A 19,541-nucleotide genomic window follows, 5' to 3' on the forward strand; every position below is an offset into this window, starting at 1 on the left:
TTCTTTCTGTGATGTTTCTGGACATCAGATGATGGCATAAAGAGACAGTACAGCTCAGGGCAAGCATTTCTACATTAAAACACCTTCATTTGTCACTGACAGGGAAGACACTGTGGTAGGTTTTTGCATAAGATGAAGACCTGTGGTACTTTTATTTTCATCCTCAAAGTGATGTGTAGCATGTTCTGTATGAGAATAAGGCTGACGTCCAGGTCTGAGGGGAAAGGAACCAGGCTAGAACATTGACGGTGAAAGGAGAGGACAAACGAGGCATGAGCGAATCCCTATGTCCCCAGAAACCACAGACTCCTTAGCTGCATGGGGTCCTGGGCTGAGAGGAACAGAGTCAACTCTGGCTAACTTGAGCAAAAGGGAATCTGAGGAGTTGTTAGATCATTGTAGACTTTTCAGTAGGAGGTAAGTCCAACTTGGAAAGATCTGGAGGGCTGAGTAGAAGAATAAGAAGGACAGAAAATATCTCAAAGCCAGAGCATTCTGTCTGCATTCTGGCCCCAACTCTTCCTGCCGCCCTTGAGTCATGTCCTCAAGACTCAAGAGCAGCCAGCTCCTGGGGCTTAACTAATGGACCCTCCTTCTGAGTGTACTGGGTTGAAAGCGGGTATTCGGCACATGCAGCTTCCATAGCAGGAGGCAGGCAGGTAAATTTACCCTTCAGCAAGATCTGCACATGATGAAGAAGAGGCAATTTCCTCAAAGGAAACCGGGATGCCGCTAGGACGTTGAGTGGTTGCTGGGAATCCCAAGTCAGCCTTTCAAGGTACGTGCGTCACCACCCGGCCCACTATCCTCACTCCCATCTTCTTTGTGCTTTGGCAGCTGGAGGACGCGTGATCGCTTCAGAATGAAGTGTTGTGGAGTGGCTGGGTTTGCTGGCAGGAGACGCAGAGTCGATTGTGTGGTTTACCAGCTGCTAGACCTCGGGCAAGTTGCTTACCGTTTATGCACTTCAGCGTATCTATCTGTAAAAGAGCAGTAATATCCTCTTTCATCTTTGGTTAGCTTTAAAAGGAGTTCATGAATTAAAAAAGAGATGATAGAACACGTGTTTTAAAATGTAAAATGCACTAGTATTTCAGCTGTTGTGATTAGTATTAATGCTATATATAATTGAAGAAGAAAGAAAGTATAAAATTGTTTCTTTGACCTCTAGTTGCATTTTGGAATTTTAAAATAGCTGACTTTTGGGGCCGGCTCCCATGGCCTAGCGGTTAAGTTTGCTGGACTCCACTTCATTGACGTGAGTTGGGTTCTTGGGTGCAGACCTACACCATTCATCTGTTAGTGGCCATGCTATGGTGGAGGCTCACATACAAAAAGAGGAAGATTGGCAATAGATGTTAGCTCAGGGTGAATCTTCCTCAGCAAAAAAAAAAAAATAAATCAATAAAATAAAATAGGTAACTCTTTATCAGAAATATGAAAGTAGAAATATTTTTTATGTTGAGCAGGGAGTTACATACACAGTGACATCACTTAGAAAAATCTTCTTGGTATTCATGACATTCAAAAAACAAGTAATACATTGCTAAGCGCAGTCTGTAAATGCTCATCATGTGTTTTGTGAGCTCTTTGTAATTTATTCGAAGTGGTGCATGAGAGTAAATTTCCAAATCAAAAGGAAAATGTAGACACTTGATTCATATATTTTTATAGTGAGGAACAATTTGTAGCTAATGATATGAAAGACAAATCAGAGCTGTTCGCGTGTGAATTTCCTAAGAATATTAGCAAGAACTTTGTAGTATTGACAACAAACTGAGCACAGCCAAAAAGCCTTACAATCTTTCATGTTTAAACCAAGCTTTCAAATTATAAAATTGGAATTCTAATGCTATATTCCCTGGTGAACAATCTCATATTTTTTTGCATTGCAAGCTACCTTAATCTGGTTGAAAAAGGAAGGTACCATTATTTTCATTACAATTCCACAGCAATTTTTTCTTTTGCTTAGCTTCTCAAATTATTAGTTTAATAAAGGAAAATGTTAGTGTGGTTTTAATTCCCTGAATAACATTGTGAATGATAAGAGAAAATAATACTATTGCCTACTTGGCTATTTATATACAAGGTTACATTTTCCCCACTGGCATAGTCATGTTATGTTTGTTATTGTATATTCATTTGCTTTAAAGAAGAAAAGCTTGCACAGAACCTAGAATTTTGTAAAGACATCGGAGTTGAATCAATTAATACATATATTTACATATTAATTATTAATATATAATTAATATTTTATATATACATACACATACATATAATTTCACTCTGTTCTCTAGAAAGAACCATGCCCACCAATTTCCAGACACAAAAATGATAGGTATAGGGCACCACATAATTATTTAGGGGATCTCATTTGCACATTTGAATAAGGAACCCAGATTTTCTATGACATAGGAATGTAATTAGGCTCTAAGTAATTTTTGTTAACATTTTAAAAAGCTGCATTTTATTGAGGTAGCTTTTGCATATAGTTAAGAACATAAATTTTAATTGTACACCTTTATGCAGCCAGAAACGACCACTTGTCAAGAACTCTGAAGAGTTGGAAATGTTACCCCCTTGCTAGCTAACAAGTTACCCTGCTACAGTTTCATGGATGCTGACAGAAGACAGGAAACTCCCGGGCCAGAGAAGAAGGACAGTTTATCACTCACAGTAAGAGAATTAATCAGCGTGTCAGCAAGACTATCTTTCTCTGAGACCTGACTCCTCCCAGGCAATGTGAAGGGGCAGATGTTACCTGCACACGCTATGGGTAGTGCTGAGAAATCCTGATCTTAGTGGATCTGGATCTTTTATAATGGATGGTCAGCATGCCTGTCTTTTGCTCCAGGGGAAAACACTGTCTCTATTTTCCAAGACTGTTCACCACACAAGTAACCCTGAGAAGGTAGTCTGGATCAAAGGCAGCCATTTCTCTGCAAGGAAGATGAATGGAAACACAAAAAATCCACAGAATATCTTATCCCAGTGCTACCTAGATCAGGGCGTAGTGTATTTTCACTCCCCCAAGTTTCATCATGCCTTCTCACAGGTCACACCCACTCACAAATGTTACCTCTATTATGGCCCCTGCTACCGTAGATTGTCTTGTTCACCCCTGAATAGGACCTAAATGGAATTATTCAGTATGTGTTCTTTTGTTTCCTGCTTCTTTTACTCAACATTATGTCTATTTTTTCAATTCTTTTCTATTGTTGCACCATATTTTACCATGCTTATATATGACAATTTATTTACCCATCCTATTATTGATATACATTTGAATTGTCTCCAATGTTGGAATGTTATGAGTAAAGCTGCTGTGAACATTCTAGTACACATTTTTGGTGGACATACGGTTTGTTTGTGTTGAGGTGTACCCAGCTAAATAATTGCTTGATCCTGGAGTTCACACATGTTTAACTTCAGTAGGTACTATCAAGACATTTCCAAAGTAGTTATGCTAGTTTAAACTTCCACCAGCAACATGTGCGCATTCCAGTTGTTCTTCATTCTCGTCAACTCTTGGTATAGTCAGTGTATTTAATTTTAGCCCCTTTAGTGGTACTAGAGTGATATCTCACTGTAGATTTAATTTCCCTGATAGTAATGATATGCTTATCAGTTGGGATAGCTCCTTTAGCAAACTGACAACTCAGGTCCTTTACCTTTTTCCAAAGTGGGTTGTCTGTCCCTTTCTTCTTAGTTTGTAGGAGTTCATTATATATTCTGAAAATAAGTCCTTTGCCAGATGACAGCATTGTACATACATTGTCCTAGACTGTGGCTGGCCTTTTCACTCTCAAAATAGTACCTTTTAGAGAACAGAAGTTTTAAAATCTAATAAAGTCTAAAATATGGTGATTAAGTAATCTCTGTCTATCCCAAAGTTGACAAGATATTCTCCCCCTTCTTCCAGAAGATTTATTAATTAAAATTTGCTTTTAAACTTACTCCTTTTTTTCAATTAAATTTTATGTAGGTGTGAGATTGGTGTTGAGATTTACCTTTTCCCAACTGGGTAGATAACTAATTGATCCAGCATCATTTACTAAAAAGACCATTCTTTTCCATTGCATTGCTCCAATACCTTTGTTATAAATTATTTTACTGTAACAGTGTAGATTGCTTTCTTGAATTTATATTCTTTAACTGTCGTCTAGTTTTCTATAGTTATACAATGCCATGCTGTTTTAATTACTATGTTCTATAGTAATGTTGATATCTGGTAATATAAGTCTTTTGACTTCATTGCCCTTTTCCAGCGTGGTCTTTGCTAATATAGGTCCTTTCCCTTTCATGGAATTTCATTTCTACGTAAATTTTATAATCAGCTTATCAATCACCATGAAAATGCTAGAATTTGAATGGAATGCATTGAATATATGGATCATTTTGGGGAGAACTGACACCGTAACACTATGGAGTCTTCAGATTTATAAACACGGTACGTACTTGCGTTTGTTTAATTGAGCTTTAGTTTCTCTCTGAAATGTTTTGTAGCTTTCAGTATAGAGGTCTTTTACTTCTTTCATTATATTATTTGTAGACATATGACTCCTTTTTATGTTATTTTAAAAGTGTGGTGTTTAAAATTTCTTGTTCTAACTTTTTGTTTCTAGAATATAGAAATACAACTAATTCTTATATATGAAACCTATATGCCGTAAACTTGCTAACTTATTTATGACAATAATATAGCCTTTTTCGGGTATTTTATATTTATGCAATCATGTCTACAATCAAAGAAACTTTTGTTTTCCTCTTTCCAACGTTAGGTCTTCTGTCTTCTTTTCTTTCCTGTTGTACTGGATGGAGCCTCCTGTGCAGGATGGCAGAGGTCGATTCTGGACATTCTCGTTTTGTTCCCAAACTCAAGGGAAAATTCATTAAGCACCTTCTTGGCTGTAGGCATCCTTTGTCAGATTAAAGGGCTTTACTTCTATTTCCTAGTTTTCTGAGAGCCTACCATAAATTAATGTTGAATTTTATAAATTATTTTTCTTGCATTTCTGGGATCATGTGTTTTTTCCCTTTATTCTGTTAACGTAGTGAATACATACATTGATTTTCCAATGTTAAATCAACTCTGTCTTCATGGAATACTACTCCTTGGTCATGATGTATTAACTTTTTACATATTCCTGGGTTAAATTTACTAATATTTGTTTAGGATGTTGGGTCTATGTTCACTGAGAGATTGGCCTGTAAGTTCTTTTTAATGTCTTTAACAAGTTTTGGTTCCAAGTTTGCATTGGCTTCATAAAACAGATTGAAAAGTATTTTCTCTTTTCGTATATTCTGAAATGATTTGTGTAAGATGGATATTATTTATTCCTTAAATATTTGAAAGAATTTAGAGTAAAGCTATCTGGTCCTAGAGTTTTTAGGAGAAGGTTTTAATTATAGACTCAATTTCTTTGCTATAGAATTCTGTAGATTTTCTATTTTTCTTTTTTAAGATTTTATTTTTTATTTTTTCCTTTTTCTTCCCAAAGCCCCCCAGTACATAGTTGTATATTCTTCGTTGTGGGTCCTTCTAGCTGTGGCACGTGGGACGCCGCCTCAGCGTGGTTTGACGACCAGTGCCATGTCCGCGCCCAGGATTCGAACCAATGAAACACTGGGCCACCTGCAGCAGAGCGCGCAAACTTAACCACTCGGCCACGGGGCCAGCCCCTAGATTTTCTATTTTTTCTTGGGTCAGTTTGGGCAAAATGGATTTGTTTAAATGTCTATTTCCTTTAAATTGTTAAATCTATGGGTATAAAATATATTAAAATATTCCCTCACTGTTTTAGTTATTGATCCGGGCTGTTGTTCCTTTTTCATTACTGATATTTGCCATTTACGTTTTCTCTTTTACTTTTCTTAAATAGTCGTGTTCTGTGTTTATCATTTTAATAATATTTTCTAAGAAACAATTCTGCTTTTTGAACATGTCTGCCCTCCATGTTTGCTTTCCATTACGTTAATTTATATTCTTGTTTTTATGATTTCTATCTTTTGGTTCTTGTTTGAATTGTTCTTTTCTTTCCTAGCTTCTCCAAGTTAAAAGTTTACATCATTCATTTTTTTTTTAAAGATTTTATTTTTTTCCTTTTTTTCCCCAAAGCCCCCCGTACATAGTTGTATATTCTTCGTTGTGGGTCCTTCTAGTTGTGGCATGTGGGATGCTGCCTCAGCATGGCTTGACCAGCAGTGCCATGTCCGCGCCCAGGATTCAAACCAACGAAACACTGGGCCGCCTGCAGCGGAGCGCGCAAACTTAACCACTCGGCCATGGGGCCAGCCCCTTACATCACTCATTTTAAAACTTTTTATTTAATACCCCTGAAACCAGCTGGTTCCCTGAAGGCTGGCTATATGTTGCAGTTGAAAGAACTGAGCAAAGTTTGAACTGAGAACCCAAGATTGGGATGTCAACTTAGGATAATAAGTTTGATATGGGGGTAGGGATGACCCCTTCTCAAAAACTATAGCTATGCTTGGAACTGTATTCGTGACATATAGCCACTGTAGGAGATGAATGTTATTGTCGGACTATGCAGATCAGGTCTTCCACATCATGGGGCAATGAGAATTAATGGTACCAGTAGACCATCAATCCTCTCTCTGCTCAGGTGGGGCTGTGGATGGACATCCAGTGACCTTCTTTTTAACTGAAGCTGCCACCCCAGGTTTTTTAAAAAACTCAAAGAGGGAAGAGTAGATCAAAATGACATAGTGGATTTGCTGCAAAAATCCCCTATGAATTTGATGGAATTATTATGGAAAATAAAAAATGAAAGTCTTGCAACAATATTGTGGGCATCTTCCCTGAGTCTGGCACAGTTTTAAGACCTGAGACTATAATGATGAGCAAAAACAGACAGAGTGCCTACTTTTATGGAGTCAAATAATCTAGTGATGACTGTATTTTGTAGTTCAGTGATACATTTCCAGAAACAAAGCCAAATATGTGCTGCCTGAGAGAATTCTCCCACCACTGCACAGTCACGAGGGTAATTTGCTTTATACCCAGTATCTTTTTATTGAAGGGCTGCATCATGGTGAAATTCTTCTGAAGTCATTTTAAGCAACAATTAGGGATTCAAACCTGATTTAGAATTCAATCACATGTAGTGTTACCAATGCAAATAACACAAATGGGGTGAAAATCAGACGAGCAGAGAGTGTCCACCCCAGGCTACAAAGCGCAATGAAAACTATAAACTATTTCATACTGACTTCTCTGCCTGGAAGCAGGCAAGTTTCTTCTGACACTGTGTAAGTTTCCTCCTGCTTACAGACTATTCAAAATCTGACAACATGTGCATATTGGAGTCAAGAAAATAAATTACTAACATCTTGAACTAAGTAACCAGGAGCGAGAACACCATCGCTCCTTTTTAAGATGTTAAACCTTTTAATTTAATAATGAATTTAATTATTTAAATTGTTTTATATTTTAAAAACTAATTTGATTTCTACTGTATTGTATTGCTTAAAAGTGCGTAAATATTTCTGAAACGATCTTCTTCATGTACCAAAGAAACAATTAAATATGTGAACATAATTGCACAGGCAGACACTCATGCACCATGATCACTGTGCCCAGAACACTATTGGAATCGCACATGTCAGAGATCAATTTTAAGTTGAGAAAAAAAGACAGTTTTTAGGATCAACTTTCCCTATTATAATTATGGAAAGCTAAATGTTCTGCGTGATTTTTAAGCATTTAAGGGTATCATACAGTCCCCTTGTTTTATTGTTTCAAGGCACATGATACCTGAACTCTTTTAGCCATCTCCACTTTACCAACTCAGGATGAGCTGATATGCTCCAGTCCCTCTCGGTGACATACTCATGGACAGCTTCAGAAGCCACAGTCAGAGCTGTCCATGCACATGTGCACACACACGTTTCTCATGCACACACTTCTAAACGCCCACCTCGCATGCCACGGCCGGGGTGGGGGCCAGACGTGCCTTTTGGCGGTTCAGTATGTCTACCCTCAATTTTGACTATGTCAGTGACCCACGTTGTTTTAATGGTGACATTTTTATTAAAGTAATATAAGTACCTTTTAAAATAGGAGTGCAAAAATGTTTTTTATTTCTATGAAAACATGGTTAAATGTTCTATAAATACTTGATAGCTAAGCGTTTTTAATTGATTGGTTAAAAAAGTACCAGTGTGTACCACAAAATTATAAAAGACTTGAGAATTTTTATTAAAATATAAAAGACTCCTGCTCCATGATTTCTTTGCCAGCATCTTTAGACTTTAACTTACTGTCAGTAAACTCAATTCATGAATTATAGATGGTGCATTATGGAGTTATTTATGCAGATAAACTTATGCAGTCCTCAAGTTCCTGGTCCCATAATTATAAGTAGAAAAACCTCTCAGCCTTACATGGTAAGATTGACAAAATAATGTAGATACCTAGGTTTTAAGTTAAAATTTTTAAAAATTAAGTATTTTTAATTTCCCATATTAGCCACTTCATTTTTACCCACACACATTTCACAATTTTGCAAGATAATAGAGATACTAATATATAACTAACTTAATTTACCTTTTCATAACCTTAGGATACCTTTTCAGATTCAAAATATAAATTTTTTGAACTGCATTATCCAAACAAAGATATCTAGGTGTATATTTTATTCACATCTAGAAATTGTCCTTCTGGATTAAAATGCTGTATTGGAAGTTTTCTATGGGGCCAACTGGTTGGACTACTCATACAGCTTAACACAAAGTGGAAGCAACCAAATAATTGCTTATGTTGAGGAAGTGTTAAAAAAAATTCAGGGAACCAACAGAAGTTGATTTTCACAAAAATGGGAATGTATATTGGTGCAGCCACTCTGGAAAACAGTTTGGCAATTTCTTTAAAAAACTAAGCATGCAACCACCATATGACCCAGTTTTGTACTCTTAGGCATTTATCCCAGAAAAATGGAAACCTGTTCAAGCAAAAATCTGTACAGGAATGTTCACAGCAGTTTTGCTCATAATAGCCAAACACTGGAAACGACCTCCCTGTCCTTCTGCAATTGAATGTCAGAAACCGTGGTGCAGCCATACCATGAAATTCTACTCAGCGACAGAAAGGAAGGGACTGTTGCTACACTCGGAAACTTGGCTGGATCTCAGGGGCATTATGGGCGGTGGATAAAGCCAGTCTCAAAAGCTTACATTCTGTATGATTCCATTTATATAACATCCTCAAAATTACCAGTGTATGGAGATGGAGAACAGACTCATGGTTGCCAGAGGCTGGGGAAACCAGGGGGACAGAGATGGCTGTGGTGTGAAATGATCGTATGGGGACTCTCGTGATGCATCTTCTGCGTCTTCTGAAGTAATTTAGAAAATAATTGTCTTCTATTTAATTCTGCTGCATTAGTTTTATCAAAAATTTTCTTTCGTTATTAATTTACCTAATCATTAAAGCCCAGAGTAATTCTCCCATATGACAGATAAAGAGTTTAGTGCACTTAATTATTTCTTAAAGAATAGGGAGGTAATTTTAAACTGAGTGGGGCTTGGAAAACTTCAAAAATTAATATTGAGCATGAATTTTGAAATATGTATAGAATTTATTTGATCAGGGAAATGACAATTTTCCCTGTTTCTGGCATACTTTACAAATGCAGAAATATCTCTTAGTTGAATGAGTGAATAATGAAATAAGTTGAGAATATCCCAGGAATGGGAGTTTTCAAGAGACAGTGAGTGGTGTAACTTGTGGTGAATGAAAGTTTTCACTCAGGGACATCTCTAGGAGTAACACTATAAATGTGGACTGGAAGTAGGTTGCAGAGTGTCTGGAAAGAGTCTCTAGAACTTCACTGGCAACCAATTCCCCAGTTGAAGGGCTTATATTTGTCTTTTGTATCAATTACATTTTCATTTTTCCTGGATAAAAATAACATTTGTTTAAATATGGCTCTAGGATGAAGAATTGTGGAAGTTAGAAAGGTTAACATTTTTTACTGGGTGTTTAAATGACGTCAATGTTTAAATGATGACATTATGGTCCACCAGCCACAATCATATCAGCAGAGCGGATTGGTTTTGCAGTCCATTTGTGGGGCTAGTCATGTAATAAATTCCCACCAAGGATTGCTGAGTGGAAGTCCATCCCATAATGTGATCTAGTTCCAAGTGGCTGTAGGTGGTCAAATTAATTTAGGAAACTCTAAAGAGTTGGTCTGGCCTTAGCTTAATGCTAGTCAGAAAAATCTCAGAAACCCAGCAAATTCCAGGACTGCATCAGGTATTAAAATTAATCCATTTCTTTGAGGAGAGGGCATTACAAATGGGTGCTTCAGTGATCCCGAACTAAATTAGAATCGTGAGTCAGCCTTGAATCAGACACAAACCTACAAGACTTAGCAGCTAGAAGTCTTGGTCTCTATTGTGGAGCAAACAGAAGTTTTTTGTTGAGAAAATGAACAAATGGGACTACATCAAACTAAAAGTCTTCCACACAGCAAAGGAAACCATCAACAAAACGAAAAGACAACCTAACAATTGGGGGAAGATATTTGCAAACCATGTATCAGGTAAGGGGTGAATATGCAAAATATACAAAGAACTCATACATCTCAATAACGAAAAAACCAACAACCCAGTTAAAAATGGGCAAAAGATCTGAACAGAGATTTCCCCAAAGAAGATATATGGATGGCCAACAGGCATATGAAAAGATGCTCCACATCATTAGCTATCAAGGAAATGCAAATCAAAAGTACAATGAGGTATCACCTCACTCTAGTCACAATGGCTATAATTAGCAAGACAGGAAACAACAAGTGTTGGAGAGGGTGTGGAGAGAAGGGAACCCTCATACACTGCTGGTGGGAGTGCAAACTGGTGCAGACACTATGGAAAGCAGTATGGAGTTTCCTCATAAAATTAAGAATAGATCTACCATGTGACCCAGCTATCCCACTGCTGGGTATTTATCCAAAGAACTTGAAAACATGAATGCATAAAGATACATGCACCCCTATGTTCATCGCAGCATTATACACAATAGCCAAGACTTGGAAGAAACCTAGGTACCCATCAAGGGACGAATGGATAAAGAAGATGTAGTATATATACACAATGGAATACTACTCAGCCTTGAGAAATGATGAAATCTGGCCATTTGAGACAACATGGATGGTCCTTGAGGATATTATGCTAAGCGAAATAAGTCAGAGGGAGAAAGTCAAATACCATATGATCTCACTCATATGTAGAAGATAAAAACAACGACAAACAAACACATAGCAATGGAGATTAGATTGGTGGTTACCATAGAGGAAGTCAGGGGAAGGGCAAAAGAGGTGATTAGGCTCACATGTGAGGGGATGGACTATGATTAGTTTTTGGTTGGTGAACATGATATAATCTACACAGAATTCGAAATATATTATGATGTACATCTGAAAGCTATATATTGTTATAATCCAATGTTACTGGAATTAAAAAAAAATAAAAAATTTTTTAAAAAAAGAATTTGTTTCTTGAGGAAGGACAATGGATTGGATGATGTCCCCCAAAAGTTCATGTCCACCTGGAAACTGTGACTATGACCTTATTTGGAAAAAAGTCTTTGCAGATGCAATGAAGTTACGATGAAGTTAATCCGGATTAGGGTGGGCTCTAATCCAATGACTGGTGTCCTTATAAGAAGAAGGAAATTCGTACACACACAGAGGGGAGGGCCATGTGAAGATGGAGGCAGACATTAGAAGGATGGGTCTGTAAACCAAGGAAAACCAACAGTTGCCAGGAGCCACCAGAAGCTGGAAAAGAGACAAGAAATGGATTCTTCCTGAAGGCCCCCAGAAGGAACCAACCCTGCCGACACCTCCGTTTCAGACTTCCGGCTTCCAGGGCTGTGAGAAATAAACTTCTGCTGCTTTGAACCACACTTTTTACTTGTTTCGGCAGCCTTGGAAAACTCCTACAGAAGCACATGGCTTGTAGAGTTTCAACTCTGAAGTCCTTCTTTCTTTTCTTTTTGTTTTTGACTTTGACTTGGTTACTGAGGTGATAAGTCAGAGACTCGGTAAGATTTAAGACACTGGAAATTTTCCCTGGTTGTTTAATACCCTCACTGTGGCTCTCAGGCCCAGCTTCTGGATTCTGGCAGGCCATGCTGCAAAGACAGCACTTCCTGTCCACAGTCTCATAGCTGGAATACTTGCTGCCGGAACACTCTGGGCTGCTGGTCAGAACACCTAGATACTTACAACGCCCTCAGTCCTGCTTAGACCGACAATCCATTTCTGACCTAATTTCTCAGTAAATTATTAATAAGACACCCTTTCAGTCTCAGACATGTCTTCTCTGGACAGACCACCCTTGGATTCCAGTCTTTGCCACGAAGTAGCTTTACTTACAACTCAGGAGAACCACATCAGCCTCAGTTTCCTCATCTACGTAACGGGATCCTGATGTGTCCCCTGATGATCACAACCAATGAGTTAAAACATCTGTAAAAAGCATACGAAAAAGCTGAAAACTCTACAAATACAACCAAGTGGTTGCTAATCAGTAACTCATGTCGATCTCTTTCTCTGGAGAGCGTTTCCTTGGAGATGTCGAGAGCATTTCTCGAGTTCTGTTCCCCTGCCATGTTGGAGGAAGCACTCATATAAATGCCTATTTTGTGCAAGAAATTGTCCTTTTCCTTACAGGAACCTTCAAAATCTGCAGAGAGGTGATTCCCTGGTTGTGTAATTTTAAAAAGTCCATAAATGAAGGGGAAAAAATAGAACAAATCTTGAATAATCTATTAACTGAAAATGAGACCCTAAATATAAAACAAATATCTAGCAATCCATGAAATTGGCCAAGAGGTTTTCTAAATATAGTTCCCAAGCTCACCACAATCTTTATTGTAAGAAGGCACAGTATGAATTACTCAAAAGTATCTTAGAACGCTTGACATTCCTCTTCTAGTACCAATACCCCAAATACTCATGACTGACCACGCAAACCCAGGGAGAGCTCTCTCTGCCTGGAATCAGTTTATCAGAAATGAGACACATTCCTTATATAACTACCTCCCCGTTAGCTAATTCCTCCTAGAGCATGAGAAGCAGCTAGTTCTTAATATGAGCAGACTTTCACAAACTTGCCATTTCCAGGTTTTGCGCTTTTTCCTTTAACAAGTCCTCAGGAACGTCACTTACGGTTCAATGACTCTGGCGGATCCAGTGGTCGAATCAGGATGACGTGTGCCTGTTCCAGTGCAGGTTCCTAGTTTCCAAAGTAGGCTGAATAAGAACCAGGCGCCTTCCCTGTGCACACAGCAATTCCGGTGCACACTGAGGGGCGGGATAGACACAGGATTACTGGACACTATCTGCAGTGATTTTTCTTTTCACAAACCTTTTTTATTATCTCTTGGTTACTTCATTTTCACAGCCTGTTTTAGGAGCACTTCCTAAACTTTCGTATAAGGAGAAACGTTGGCTTGTATGTTTTCTGAGCTCACAATCATTGGCTAAGTATCCTGCTTTTATTTGCCTGTCCCCCCGTGACAACCTCCCTCCCCTGGAGAGGCGCCCCACACTTTACCTCAGTCACCTCTAGCGGAGCTGGATTTGGGGAAGCATAGAGTTCTAATTTCATGCCATATAGGGCACTGCCAGTGCAGAGCATCTAAAATTAGTACTCAGGGTCTGGCTGAGAAGCTATTTGTATAGCTGGGCACATCGGTGTGATTAAGTAAGTAGGTCACAATTAGTGCAACTTCAGGTAGGACAGCAGGAGCCTAAAAGAATGGGAGATTTTCAGAAAAGTTTAAAAATATATATATATAGTAGACAAAATTAATGCTTTATTATCCACTTTGTAATTTCACATGTGCAGCTCAGTGGATGGTCCCTGACAGACACTGTTCTGGGTCGTGTGCTCTGAATTTCACGCTCCCCAGCACCGTGGCCTGGGGTGTGCACTCCTGCTGAGATGCTCTGCTCAGCAGGGCAGGACTCTGGGATTCCTCCTGTCTCTCCATTTTGGTGTTTGCGGCAAGTAAAAGGACAAAGCAGGAAAAAAGAAGACTTGGCTAGAGAGGATTAGCTGAGAGGGTTGTGAACAAATTGGACCGAGGATTGGAGAATTTAAAGGGAAGCCACAGAAACTGGTTGAATTTCACAACTTCCATGCTTCCTCTCAAATATCTATCTCGGGATTTCCTCTCCCATTCACAGCTTGAGGTGTGTGATGGGGAATACAAGAGATGAGTCTTTGCTTTTACATACCCTCATGCTCAGAAATTCAATTCCAGTGCCTTTTTGTAATTCTTGCAGAATACTTAGACATTTTCCTCTTTTCCTTCATTCCTCAGCTAGATTGCCACAGAGTGTGGTACTAGTAAAGACTGGGAGAAACCCTGGCAGGATAAGAGCTTCCTACAGTCCTGTAGGCAGAGAGCTGTCTGCTGGTCAGCGGGCAGATGGAAGGTGTGGTGGTTACTCTTGCTCCATCCATTTCTCCTGCCGTGATGGAAACTTTGGTGTCATACTCTTATCACTGTGCTTCTGTCACACCAGTACCAAGTATGAGCCCCCAAAAGCTGTGACTGACGCAAAGATAAAGGCCGTGAGGGAGATGGGAAACATTTTCCCAGTGTTAATTACTTGGATTTAGATTTAGTGAAATTCACTAAAATCTAAAATATTCAAACATGGTTTTCGGGGTTGAGTCTCTTTTTGTCTTCCTTTATTGCAGTCACATTTTTAAAAGTACTTTACAATGGATTTTTAAAACTCCCCAATTATATATTTACCCAATAGTCCTTAATTATAGACTATCACATAATTACATAATTATGGACTTTTAGAAATGCATATTGTTTACTCCATAGTCCATAAGGAGCTGTTATGGACTATTGTGCAATTGTATAATTAGGGACATTATAAAGTGCATGCTATTTATGCAATAATTTGAGCCATTATAGTGTGTTGTGTCAAGATCTACTCCAAGAATGTTCTGGATCTTTCACCCATCTGCTGGAAAGCAGGAGCTGACTGGCCGTGGTCCTGGGCCATGTGAGGATTGTCCACCAACTGCAATAAGTCATCTTCTACAGGACTCATGAAAGTGGGGCTATCAGCATGAATGAAGAAAATGATACGGTTGTAGTTTGTCTTTAACAACGCTTTGGACTATAAACCACATATTTACCCCAAAATAATTTCTTTAAAATAGCTGAAAGGAAACTTAGTTCATTTGTAAATGTTAATATATGTGTTGCTTCAACAAAGTGTCCAGGTTAAACATGGCCACCACGGCCACTGCCCTTAGGAGGATAACTGAACAAGGTCACTGACATCCAAACCTGTTTTCAAGAGAGAGCCCTACATGCACTTATTTTAATTTTTTGTTGAATTTAGGATCCTCACGTGGTAGGCACTTCCTGCAGAAAGTTGTCTTAAAGACATTTTTAGAATATGGGAATGCTGCCCATCACACACAAAGATGACCTGGTCCAAGATGAGTAAAGTTCACATCTTCTGGCATTTCTGCAAAAGGGTGATGCATTCTCAAAGAGGAGCCCTCAACGAAGGAGAAATACGTTTAGTCAAATCCTTTAGTTCACAAAAGGCCGGGCAAGTTGAATGACTTGTCCTGGTCACAGCATTTGTTAGTGGGTCAGTTGGGATAACCACCCAGCCCCCTCGGAGGCTGTCAAGTCCTCCTTCTACCTCCCACATTATTTCCCTTGTCAAGTGTGGTCACCCGTCACTGGGTGGGAGCTATGTGTGGATCCATGTGTTGGAAACCGTGGTCGGGAAATACTCAGAGGCGAGGATGAGAGTTAAATTAAATTAAAAACCTGGCTCTCACTGGCATGGAATTTTCCAAGCATTTACCAGTCTGCTATTTCAGTGCCTTGGGAGGAAGAAAAAGAGCGGTCACAAAGACAGAAAAAAGGAGAATCTATAATTCTGTTAGGTCCTCAGATGATACAGGAAAAGTGTCTGGTCCCAAATTTGAAAATTTTATCATGCATTTTCTAAAAGTGATTGGTTAGAGTGAGTTAGTTTCTTCCTGTTGTCTCATCTGCTTTATGCAGGGTCCCCGCAATGACACCCTTCTCCTGCCATTAGAGGGAATTTTGATTCTGAAATAACTTGTGGGAGACAAAAGCAAAAATAAAATCACATTTCGAATTGCTAGAGAGCAATTTACTGAAAGAATGTGACCCTCATGCAAATAGACTTCTTAACCGTGGGGCTCATTGGAACTTTTGATGTTTAAAAAGGCACAATAAAAACAAATTGCAAGAATATCCTTATTTTGTAAAACGAGGAATGGAAAAACATTAAAAATGTCACTCAAGTAATTTAGCATGTCTGGGTGGAACCTCGTGGTTTACAGGTGAGGAACAAAAACTTGAATCAGATAGAAACCCCCGGCCACCCACCGGAATGTGCCAATCGGGAGGGCGCACTTAACCTGTTAAGCGCTAATGTGTATAAAATAATTTGACCGTGAGTCGGGAGTCCTTGCAGGCAGCAGCATGGAAAATTAGAAAACAAAACAAAACAAGGATTGGTTAGATTTCAGTTCACCTCCGGACTCAGAGGAGGCATCTTCACCACATTAGGTAAATAAATAGATGTGATTAAAGGAGCAAGGTTTAGGGGTTTTAATTAACATAAATTCACAACAGCTTGTCAGTAACCACATTCTAGCGAAGGCGTCACACCACGCTTATGATTTCAAATAGATCCAAATGGAAATGATCCATACAGTCCACACACAGATTTCTGCTCCATCTTTCAAAACATCCAGAAGTTGGTATCTTTGCAGCCCTGCAATTGAGTGATGCAGCACAAAATAAGGGAAGTTTTAGTTCCTCTGGGCAGAAAGGCACTGTGCTTCTTCAGCTTTATTATTAATTTGCGAGTGTATCAAATCCCATCGGCAAGAAGTAGGGTTCTAAGGTACCAATGTGTCTGTATTTCATATGAATTTCTGAAGAAACTGAAGTCGTGTCTCTTTAGGAAAGAAACAGACGATGGTTTGCATAAATCCTTCTTCTCAAGACTTATCCATAATGTTCTATATAAAACTTTTTCCTAAGGGATTCTGTGATCCTAGGGAATTTGCTCATCAACTTTACCACTAATTAAAAAGTACAATGAAAGAGGGGCCAGCCTGGTGGCCCAGTGGTTAGGTTCGCGCATTCCACTTTGGTGGCCCCGGGTTCGCCGGTTCGGATCCTGGGTGCGGACAGTGGCACCACTTGGCACGCCATGCTGTGGCAGGTGTCCCACATATAAAGTAGAGGAAGATGGGCAGGGATGTTAGCTCATGGCCAGTTTTCCTCAGCAAAAAGAGGAGGATTGGGAGCAGATGTTAGCTCAGGGCTAATCTTCCTCAAAAAAAAAAAAAATGAAAGAATTGGAGAAAAGAAAGGTCTCACTTTACGCTTTCAGGGGTTCACCTTATTAGTAATGTTATCGTCAGTATCCTGTTTTTATCTCATAAAGGCCAACATATAAAATTATACCAAACACACAATTCTTCTCAACAATGTTGCTATGGACTGAATGTTTGTGTCCCCCCAAAATGCATAGGTTGAAATTGTAATGCCCAATGTGATGGTATTTGGAGGAGATTAAGTCATGAGGGCAGAGCCCTCACGAATGCAATTAGTGCCCTTTTAGAGGTTATGAGAGAACTGCTCCCCATCTCTGCCCTGTGAAGATACAGCAAGATGATGGCTGTGTATGACCCAGGATGCAGGCCCTTCCCAGACGCTCATCTGCCGGCACCTGGATCTTGGATTTCCGACCTCCAGGACCGCCAGAGAGAAATGTTTGCCATAAACCGCCCAGTCTGTGGCGTTCTGCTCCAGCAGCCTGAACGGACTAAGACGAGTGTCCAATAGGCTACTCAAAATTCACGTGGTCCTGCAACCTTTTATTTCTCAGGAGTAAAAAGTACAAACGAGATTCAGTAATAACTCACATATATTCTTTAAGCTGAATACCTCATAATACGATGGAGACCAAAGATAGATTTCCCATTGATTAATGATGTTGAGTTCTTATTCTGCACCCAACCAACTTGGAGGAATGAAAACACTTCTCTCGAGGACCTTACAGTTTAGGGAAGACACAGAACCTGGTAAACAGAGCATTTCGACACAGGGGGTAAGTACTGGTGATGGGGGTGCAGAAAGCCCAGAAGGATCATGGGAAAAGGAGTGGTCGGGATCGCATGGGGAAATCACAGTGGGACTCACAGACAATGGAGAATTCTGGGATAAGAAGGACGGTGCTGGTTTGTCACCCAGCTAGTGATGAAGTGAACCCTGGCAGTGCTTCCTAGTATTCAAGAAATATTCAATACGTTTCAATGAAATGCATCTGTTTTGAGGATGCTAAAATTAACAGCTTGCAAGCACCAGTGCCAACAATGAGTTGTGAAACAGAATATACGTTTATAAAACATCAGCAAACTGATTGTAAAATATTTATACGAGAAAAGAGCAATTCAAAGAATTCATCACTAGCTAAATATGGGCTACCAATAGTGATACATAGGGAGATTTTGACCTGTGCATTTAATAGGTAAAAGGGCAGCTGACCGCCAAAATGTGACTGGGGATCAGACAGTAATCGCACAGAAGGATCCGCAATTTGAACCCACCCAGACTCCAAATTAAAATCCATGTTCTCCTCCTTGTGAACTAGATATGAGCTTACATGGGCTCAGGGACTAATATTCCTAATAAAGCATCTTTTTTTAACAAAACTGAAAATCAATAATAGGAGAAGTTTCAAAATTGACAGTAGCCTTTTGAGAAACTGGAAATAGATCTTGCTGTCAAAGGCTAACAGGGCTCTGCTCTGTCTAGACTGCACAGGGAGCAAAATTATCCGATTTTCATTTCCTCAATTTCACTCCACAGTGGTAAAGCGTGTGAGTATTGATTCATCTGCTGAAACAAAAAGCAGAAGAGCTCTTCACCCCAGCAGGGTCAGATGGGTTTGTGGGTGTCTAATTATACCTAGAGAGAGCATATAAATCTTCCCCAGTCATTATGGGAACGCTCGAGTCCAAAGGCATCATTCGAATCCTTTTAACCCACCACTCACACTCCTTTTGTTTTATGGGAGGTCATAGATCCTAGAGTTAATATTGTCATGCTTCACAGACTTTCAAATTTGTATCGGAAATAAGATTTGCTGCATGAGGAGACTGCCATGCTTCTCTGTTTGCACAAGCAAATCTATAAATATGCGTCACGACTGTCTCTCCCTACATGCAGACCAAGTACAGAGAAGCAGGAACCTTATAGAAGCTTTTATTTCTCACCCTTGGGCCACAGTAAAGAGCTGATTTCCAGGTTATCATTTCACTCTAACGCATAAAATATTTGCGACAGAGAACACATTTAATTTTTTCAAATTGTATCAATACATTATGCAAATTCAATATTCTACCAGAAAAATAGCAGATTATATAAAAAGTATTTAATTCTATATAAATAATCAAGACCAGTATTGAAATTA

The 19,541-nt window shown here is 39.1% G+C and overlaps 1 long non-coding RNA gene across 3 annotated transcripts in view; it reads right to left on the minus strand.

Annotated features, from left to right (window-relative positions):
• Window positions 1-13,567, minus strand: part of LOC139045623 (uncharacterized) — a 15,784-nt gene extending 2,217 nt beyond the window's left edge. For 2 of the 3 annotated variants that reach the window (XR_011504346.1, XR_011504344.1), the window contains exons 1-3: window positions 13,197-13,567; window positions 12,402-12,494; window positions 1-980 (exon numbers count right to left, since the gene is read on the minus strand). The exon at window positions 1-980 is cut by the window's left edge. This is a non-coding gene — a long non-coding RNA (uncharacterized lncRNA). Of the gene's footprint in view, window positions 981-2,761; window positions 2,940-12,401; window positions 12,495-13,196 lie in introns of all 3 variants that reach the window. The other variant, XR_011504345.1, reaches the window with a different exon arrangement.
• Window positions 13,568-19,541: the final 5,974 nt, after the last annotated feature.

This window comes from Equus asinus, chromosome 7 (assembly GCF_041296235.1).
Source record: "Equus asinus isolate D_3611 breed Donkey chromosome 7, EquAss-T2T_v2, whole genome shotgun sequence".
Lineage (NCBI taxonomy): Eukaryota > Metazoa > Chordata > Mammalia > Perissodactyla > Equidae > Equus > Equus asinus.